This window comes from Balaenoptera acutorostrata, chromosome 12, assembly GCF_949987535.1.
Source record: "Balaenoptera acutorostrata chromosome 12, mBalAcu1.1, whole genome shotgun sequence".
NCBI classification, from domain to species: Eukaryota; Metazoa; Chordata; class Mammalia; order Artiodactyla; family Balaenopteridae; genus Balaenoptera; species Balaenoptera acutorostrata.
In genome coordinates, this window is record NC_080075.1 from 29387048 (window position 1) to 29395512 (window position 8465).

Below are 8465 nucleotides of genomic sequence, written 5' to 3' on the forward strand. Positions count from 1 at the left end.
GGATACTTATTCTTAACACTTCTATTCAACACGGTACTGGAGGTTCTAGCAAGGGCAACTAGGCAAGAAAAAGAGATAAATGACATGATATCGGAAAGAAGAAGGAAAACTATCTCTATTTGCAAATGACACAATATTTTATATAGAAAACACTAAGGAACACACAAACACAAATTACTCAAACTTATAAGCAAGTTCAGCAAAGTTGCAGGAACCAAAATACATACAAAAACCAGTAATATTCCTGTACCACAAGGAAAATTCCCAAAATGAACTTAAGAAACCAATACTAGTTACACTGGTATCAAAAAGAATAAAATACTCAGGGATACTTTTAACAACAGAAGTGCCAAACTACAAAGAAGTGGAACCCACAAACATCGTTGAAGAAATTAAAGATGAGCTAAATAAATGGAAAAACACCCCAGTTCATGGATTAGAAGATTTAATATCGTTATGACAGCAGTACTCCCTAAATTTTTCTACAGTTTCAATGCAATCCCTACCCAAGATTCAAGTTGTCTTTTTTTTTTCTTTTTGGCAGAAATTGACAAGTTGATCTGAATATTCCTATGACCGAAGAATAGATAAAACAATCTTGAAAAAGAAAAAACAAAGTTGGAGGATTCACACTAATTAGACAGTGTGGTAGTGGCATAAAGAGTGACATATAGATCAATAAAATAGGGTTTATAGTCTAGAATAAACCCTTACATTTATAATCAATCGCTTTTTTTTCATTTTTTAAGTTTATTTTTATTTTTCTGATTTTTTTTTCTTATGATCAATTGATTTTTGCCAAGGGTGCCCAGACAATTCAATGGAAGAAAGAATAGTCTTTGCAACAAATGGTACTAAGACACTGGATATCCACAGGCAAAAGAATAAAACTGTACTACCTCAATGCCACATACAAAAGTTAACTAAAAAATGATCATAGAACTAAAAGTAAGAACTAAAATTATAAAACTTTTAGAAGAAAAAAAAGAGTCAATATTTTGTAACCTTGGGTTAGACAATAGTTTTAGATATGACATGAAAAGCACAAGTGACAAAAGAAGAAACAGACAAATTGTACTTTGTCGAAATTAAAACTTTTGTACCACAAGTAAAATCATCAAGAAAGTGAAAAGGACGGCACAGAATGAAAGAACATGTTTGCAAAACATATCCTAATAAGGGACTTGTATTCAGAATAGACAAAGAAACAGAACTCAGTAAAAAAATGGCTTATAAAACAAATAAGCCAATTTTAAAATGGGCAAAGGATTGGAATAGACATTTCTCTAAAGGTAAACAAATGGCCAATAAGCATATGAAAAGATGCTCAACATCTTAGTCATTAGCGAAATGCAAATTAAAATCATTAAAAAGTGAGATACATCTTCACACCCATTAAGATAGCTATTATCAAAAGACAGACAACAAGTGTTGATGAGGATGTAGACAAACTGAAATATGATCCAGGTGGGAATATAAAATGATGCAGCCACTTTGGAAGACACTTTGGCAGTTACTCAGAAGCTTAAACAGAGTTACCATATGATCCAGCAATTCTACTCCTAGGTATATGCGTAAGAAAATTGAAGGAACATGTCCACACAAAAACCTGTACATTAATGTTTACAGCAGCATTTTTCATAATGGCCAAAAAAGCAGAAACAATCCACATGTCCAACAACTCATGAATAAACATGTTGTATATGTATTTGAAATACTGTTTGTTACTGTTCATAACAAACAACAAGTACTGATTCCTGCTACAAAATGGATGAACCTTGAAAATATTAAGTAAAAGAAGCCAGAAACAAAAGGCCACATATTGCATGATTTGCTTATATAAAATGTGCCCAAAGGGCAAATCCATAGTTACAGAAAGTAGATTAATGGTTGAAGGCTAGGAAATGACTGTGAAGGGGCACAGGGTTTCTTTTTGGTATGACAAAAAGTTCTGGAATTAGTGGTGACAGTTGTATAACCTCCTCTGAATATACTGAAAACCACAGAGTTGTATACTTTACAAGAATGAATTGTAAGGTATGTAAATTTTATTTTTAAAAAATCAATAGAGATTGACCAACGCTGAGACATAGCCTGGGAAAGTAAGAAAACTTAAATTTTAAAAACCCAACAACAGTCCAGGATCCAATAGGGAAAAAATATTAGGGTTGCCTCTGGCACAGAAATATTAATTGTATGTGCCCAGAAAGGGGGAGCAAATCTGACTGAGTTTTGAATTAAAGATTATTATTCAAAAGTTTTATACCCAAACAAGTCGTTATTCCTATACAAAGGTTACAGAATGATAATCTCAAATTTATAAGAACTGAAGAGACGCTCACTCCTGAACAACTGTTGAAAAATCTAGCTAAACAATAAAATTATTTAAATTAATAAACTCACAAACACTTACACTGAAAAGACTCATGATATTGACCCTCTTTAAAAAACACATAAAATGGTAATTTTGCTTATAATATGGAAGAAAAATGCTATACTTCTTAAAAATAAAGCTAATCAATACAGTAGTAATACTACCATAATGAACTGAGACAACATTCACAAAATTAACGAATATTGTTATGTTGGGGGAAGTGTGTGTAGGTGGAGAGTGGGGAGAAGTAGGGCAAGTGCAACCAGTTTCTTAATTTTTCATATAATGGAGTCAATAGATACTATTTCATATCTGAGAGGTACATTGAGACAGTGGCTTAAGCATATTTGTTAATTACATGGCTGCTAAGTTAGCCAAAAAACAACTCAAAGAAAATCATATAGCAATAAAAAAAATTGAAAACAATAAGAAATCATTAAAAATGATAAGAAACCCTGAAGAACCAAAACAACTTTGAAAGAGAACAACAAAGTTGGAGGATTCACACTTCCTGATTTCAAAACAGTAATACAATAACAGTGTGGTACTGGCATAAAGATAAATAGATCAATGGACTAGAATAGAGAGCCCAGAAATAAACCTTTGTGCCACATGGTCAAATGATCTCTGACCCTTGACAAAGGGCCAAGACCATTCAACAGGAAAAGAGCAGTCTCCTTAACAAATGGTTCTGGGAAAACTGGATATGCACATGCTCTTAAAAAGAATGAAATGGGGGGGAAAAAAAGACTGAAGTTGGAGCCTTATCTGACATCGTATACAAAAATTACCTCAAAATGGATTAAAGACCTAAAACCATAACATTCTTGGAAGAACACACAGGGGAAAAGCTTCATGGCATTGGACTTGGTAATGACTTCTTAGATATGACACCAAAAGCACAGGCAGCAAAAGTAAAACTCGACAATTGGGACTACATCAATATTAAAAATTTCTGGGCATCAAAGGACACAATCAACAAAGGTGAGAAGGCAACCCACTGATTGGGAGAAAAATTTATAAATCATATATCTGATAAGAGGTTAATACTCAGAATATGTAAAGAACTTCTACAACTCAATGACCAAAAAATAACGCGATTCAAGAATGGGCAAAGTACTTGAATAGACATTTCTCCAAAGATGATATACAAATGGCCAAGAAGTATATAAAAAGATGCTCAATATAATCATGAAAGAAATGCAAATCAAAAACATATCACTTCATACACATTAGGATGCCACTATAAAAAAAAACAGAAAATAACAAGTGTTGACAAAGATGTGGAAAAAGTGGAACCATTGTGTGCTGTTGGTGGGACTGTAAAATGGGCAGCTGCTGTGGAAAACAGTGGGGTGGTTCCTCAAATAATTAAAAATAGCACTACCATATAATCCAGCCATTCCACTTCTGGATATGTAACCCCCAAAATTGAAAGTAGGATCTTGAATGGATATTTGTACACTCATGTTCATAGCAGCATTATTCACAATGGTCTAAAGGTGGAAGCAACACAAGTATCTATTAACGGATGGATGAATGAATGAACAAACAAAATGTGGTATATACATACAACGCAGTATCATTCAGTCTTAAAAAAAGACAATCCTGTCAGATAGTACAACACTGATGATCCTTGAGGACATTATGCTAAGTGAAGTAAACTTGTTACTTAAAGACAAATACTGTATTCCAATTACGTGAGGTACCTAGAGTAGTCAAATTCTTAGAATGGTGGTTGCCAGGGGCTTGAGCATAAGGTGGAATGGGGAGTTGCTATTTGAGTCAGTGTAGAAATTCAGTTTTGCAAGATGAAAAGAGTTCTAGAGATGGGTGACGGTGATGTCTGCACAACAATATGAATGTATTTAATACCATTAAACTACACCATGCCCAAAAACAAATTCCAAATGGATTAAAGACTTAAATGTAAGAACTGAAACCACAACCAAAAAAAGAGACAAAACTTCTTGAAGAAAACATAGGCACTAAGCTCTTTGACACTGATCTTAATAATTTTTTTTTGCATATGTCTCCTCAGGCAAGGGAAACAAAACCAAAAATAAACAAATGGGACTACATCAAACTAAAGAGCTTTTCCACAGTGAAGGGAACTATCATCTACTGAATGGGAGAAGATATCTGCAAGCAATCTATCTGATAAGGGGTTAATACCCAGAATATACAAAGAACTCATACAACTCAACATCAAAACCCCAAACAACCTGATTTTTAAAAATGGGCAAAGGATCTGAATAGACATTTTTGCAAAGAAGACATACAGATGGCCAAGAGGCACATGAAAAGATGCTCAACATCATTAATCATCAGGGAAATGAAACTCAAAACCACAATGAGATATCACCTCCCACTTGTCAGAATGGCTATTAGCAAAATACAACAAGTACTGGCAAGGATGAAGAGAAAAGGGAACACTCGTGCACTGTTGGTGGGAATGTAAATTGGTGCAGCCACTATGGAAAACAGTTTGGAGGCTCCTCACAAAATTAAAAACAGAACTATCACATGATCCAACAATTAACATATGGGTATTTTTCTGAAGAAAACAAAAACACTCATTCGAAAAGGTATATACACCTCTATGGTCACTGCAGCATTATTTACAATAGCCAAGATATGGAAGCAACCTAAATGCCCATGGATAAAGAAAACGTGGTGTATATATTTATGAAATGGAATATTGCTCAGCCATAAAAAGAATGAAATCTTGCCATTTGCAACAACATGGATGGACCTAGAGGGTATTATGCTAAGTGAAATCTAAAAACCAAAACAAACAAACATAACAAAACAGAAACAGAGTTATAGATAGAAAACAAACAGGTGGTTGTCAGAGGGGAGGTGGTGAAGGGAGGAAAGAAATCAGTGAGGGAGATTAAGAAGTCCAAACTTCCATTTGTAAAACAAATGAGTCACGGGTATTAAGTGTACAGTGTGGGGAATACAGTCAATAACTACGTAATATCTTTGCATAGTGACATATCGTAACTAGACTTACCGTGGTGTTTGAAATGTATAGAAATATCAAATCACTATTTTGTGCACAGGAACTAACAGAATGTTGTAGATTAATTATACTTCAGAAACAAGATAACAAACTCATAGAAAGAGATCAGATTTGTGGTTAACAGAGGCAATGGGTGGGGGGAGGGAGTGGGAATTGGTTGAGGGCAGTCAAACTTCCAGTTATAAGGTAAACAACTCTTAGGGATGTAATGTACAACATGATAAATAAAACTAACACTACTGTATATTATAGATGAAAGTGGTTAAGAGAGTAAATCCTAAGAGTTCCCATCACAAGGAAAATATTTTTTTCTATGTCTTTAATTTTGTATCTGTATGAGATGATAGATGTTCACTAAACGTACTGTGATAATCATTTCATGATGTATGTAAGTGAAATCATTATGCTGTACTCAAACAAACAGTGCTGTATGTCAATTAAATCAATAAAACTGGAAGAAAAATAAATAAACTAGAATTACAAAGAAAAAATGGTTAAGATGATAAATTTTGTTAGGCATATATTATCACAATTAAAAATAATAAAGAAAAAGAAAGAAAACACGAGAATCAAATACTTAGGAATGAATTTAGACAAGAAGGTATAACACTTGTACATTGGCAACTACAAGACCTTACTGGAAGAAATTAAAGACCTAAATAAATTGAAAAACATCCTGTGTTCATCGGCTGGAAGACAATGTTGTTAAGATGGCAATAAACCCCAAAGCAAGCTACATATTAAAGGCAATTAACATAAAATTCCCAACAACCTTTTCAGCAGAAATGAAAAAAAGCTGATCCTAAAATTCATATGGAGACACAAGGGCCCTGATTGGCAAAAACAGTCTTTCAAAAGGACAAAGTTGGAAGACTCATACTTCTCAATTTCAAAACTTACAACAAAGCTCCAGTAACCAGATCAGTGCAGTAATGGCATACAGATCGGCATATACTTCAGTGGAACAGAACTGAGAGCCTAGAAATAAACCCTCACATCTATGGTCAACTGATTTTTGACAAGGGTGCCAAGACCATTCAATGGAGAAAGAACAGTCTCAACAGCTGAATTTGGGACAATTCCATGTGGAAAGAATGTTTGACCCCTACCTCATACCATATAAATAAATTAACTCAATATACATCCAAGATGCAAATGAAAGAACTAAAAGTATAAAATTCTTGAAAGAAAATATACGGACAAATCTTCATGACTTTGGATTTGGCAATGGTTTCTTAAATATGACACCAAAAGCACAAGCAACAAAAGAAAAAATAGGTACACTGGGGCTTCATTGAAAGTAAACTGCTGTGCTTCAAAAATCAGTAGTAAGTGAGTGAAAACACAACCCAGAGAGTGGAAGCAAATATTTGCAAATTACACATCTGATAAGATTCCACAATCCAGAATATATAAAGAACTCTTACAACTCAAAAACAAAAAGGCCAAACAACTTAATTAAAAAGTGGGCAGGGACTTCCCTGGTGGCTCAGTGGTTAGGAATCCACCTGACAACGCAGGGTTCAAGCCCTGGTCCAGGAAGATCCCACATGCCACGGAGCAACTAAGCCCAGGCGCCACACTACTGAGCCTGCGCTCTAGAGCCCACGAGCCACAACTACTGAGCCAGCAAGCCACAACTACTGAAGCCCACGCACCTAGGGCCCGTGCTCTGCAACGAGAGACGCCACCGCAATGAGAAGCCCACACGCCACAACGAAGAGTAGCCCCCGCTCGCCACAACTAGAGAAAGCCTATGCACAGCAACGAAGACCAAATGCAGCCAAAAATTAATTAATTAATTAATTAATTAAATTTTAAAAATGGCCAACAAGCACATAAAAAGATACTTAACATCATTAGTCATTATGCAAAGGGAAAGGCAAAACAAACCACAATCAAAATGACAATGAGTGGGAGATACCACTTTGTACCTACTGGGATGGCAAAAAAAAAAAAAAAAAGTAAACAAAAGAGTGTTGGTGAATGTGGAGAAATTGGAACCCTTAGAAATTGCTGCTGGGAATGTAAAATGGTGTGGCCACTGTGAAAAACAGTTTGATGGTTCCTAAATAAGCTTAAAATAAAACTACCAAATGACCCAGCATTTTCAACTCATACCCAAAAGAACTGTATGTAGCTGTTCAAATAAAAACTTGTACACAAATGTTCATATCAGGTCTATTCACAATAGCCAAAAGGTAGAAACAACCTAAATGTTCATGAATGGATGAACACATAAATAAAATGTGTCTAAACATATAATGAAATATTATTCAGCCATAAAAAGCAATGAAGTACTGACAGATGCTGGGACATGGATAAATCTCAGAAAGATTATTCTAGAGTCAAAGAAGCCTGACACAAAGGCCACATATGATATGATTCCAATTAAATGAAATAACCAGAATAGGCAAGGTCACAGAGACAAAAAGTAGATTAGTGATTGACAGGGGCTGGTAGGAAGGGGGAATAGAGAGTAACTGCTTAATGGGTATGAGGTTTCCACTAGGGTGATGAAAAAGCTCTGGAACTAGATAGTGGTGATAGTTGTAAGACACTGTGAATATACTCAGCGCCACTGAACTGCATACTTTAAAATGATAAAACTGTAAACTTTGTTATGTATATGTATTTTAGTACACACACCAAAGAACCCTCTATCTGCATCCTTTCCCCCTACCTCCTCTATGGAACAAAAAGCCTCAATCTGTGTCTGTCCCAATTTTTGGCTTACTTTAAAAAAGAGTCTTATTGTACTATTTATATGTGTAATTACTGTCATTTAATACCTACCAAAAACTCAATTGAGAAATAATATTTATGGTTAAATGTCTGAATGTTTTGTGCCTTCCTTCAGCTAAACTAGTGGTCTCCAAATTGTTTTGATCATGGGGTCCCACTGATAAAATATTTTTGAGTACAAACTACTAAAGTAGGTATTTATTTATAAATTATATATTATTGCTGTACTCATACACTGTAAAACATATACAAAAATATAAATTTTAAAAGGTTCATACTCCAATGAACCATTTTGCAAGTATCCCTATTTGGAGAGCA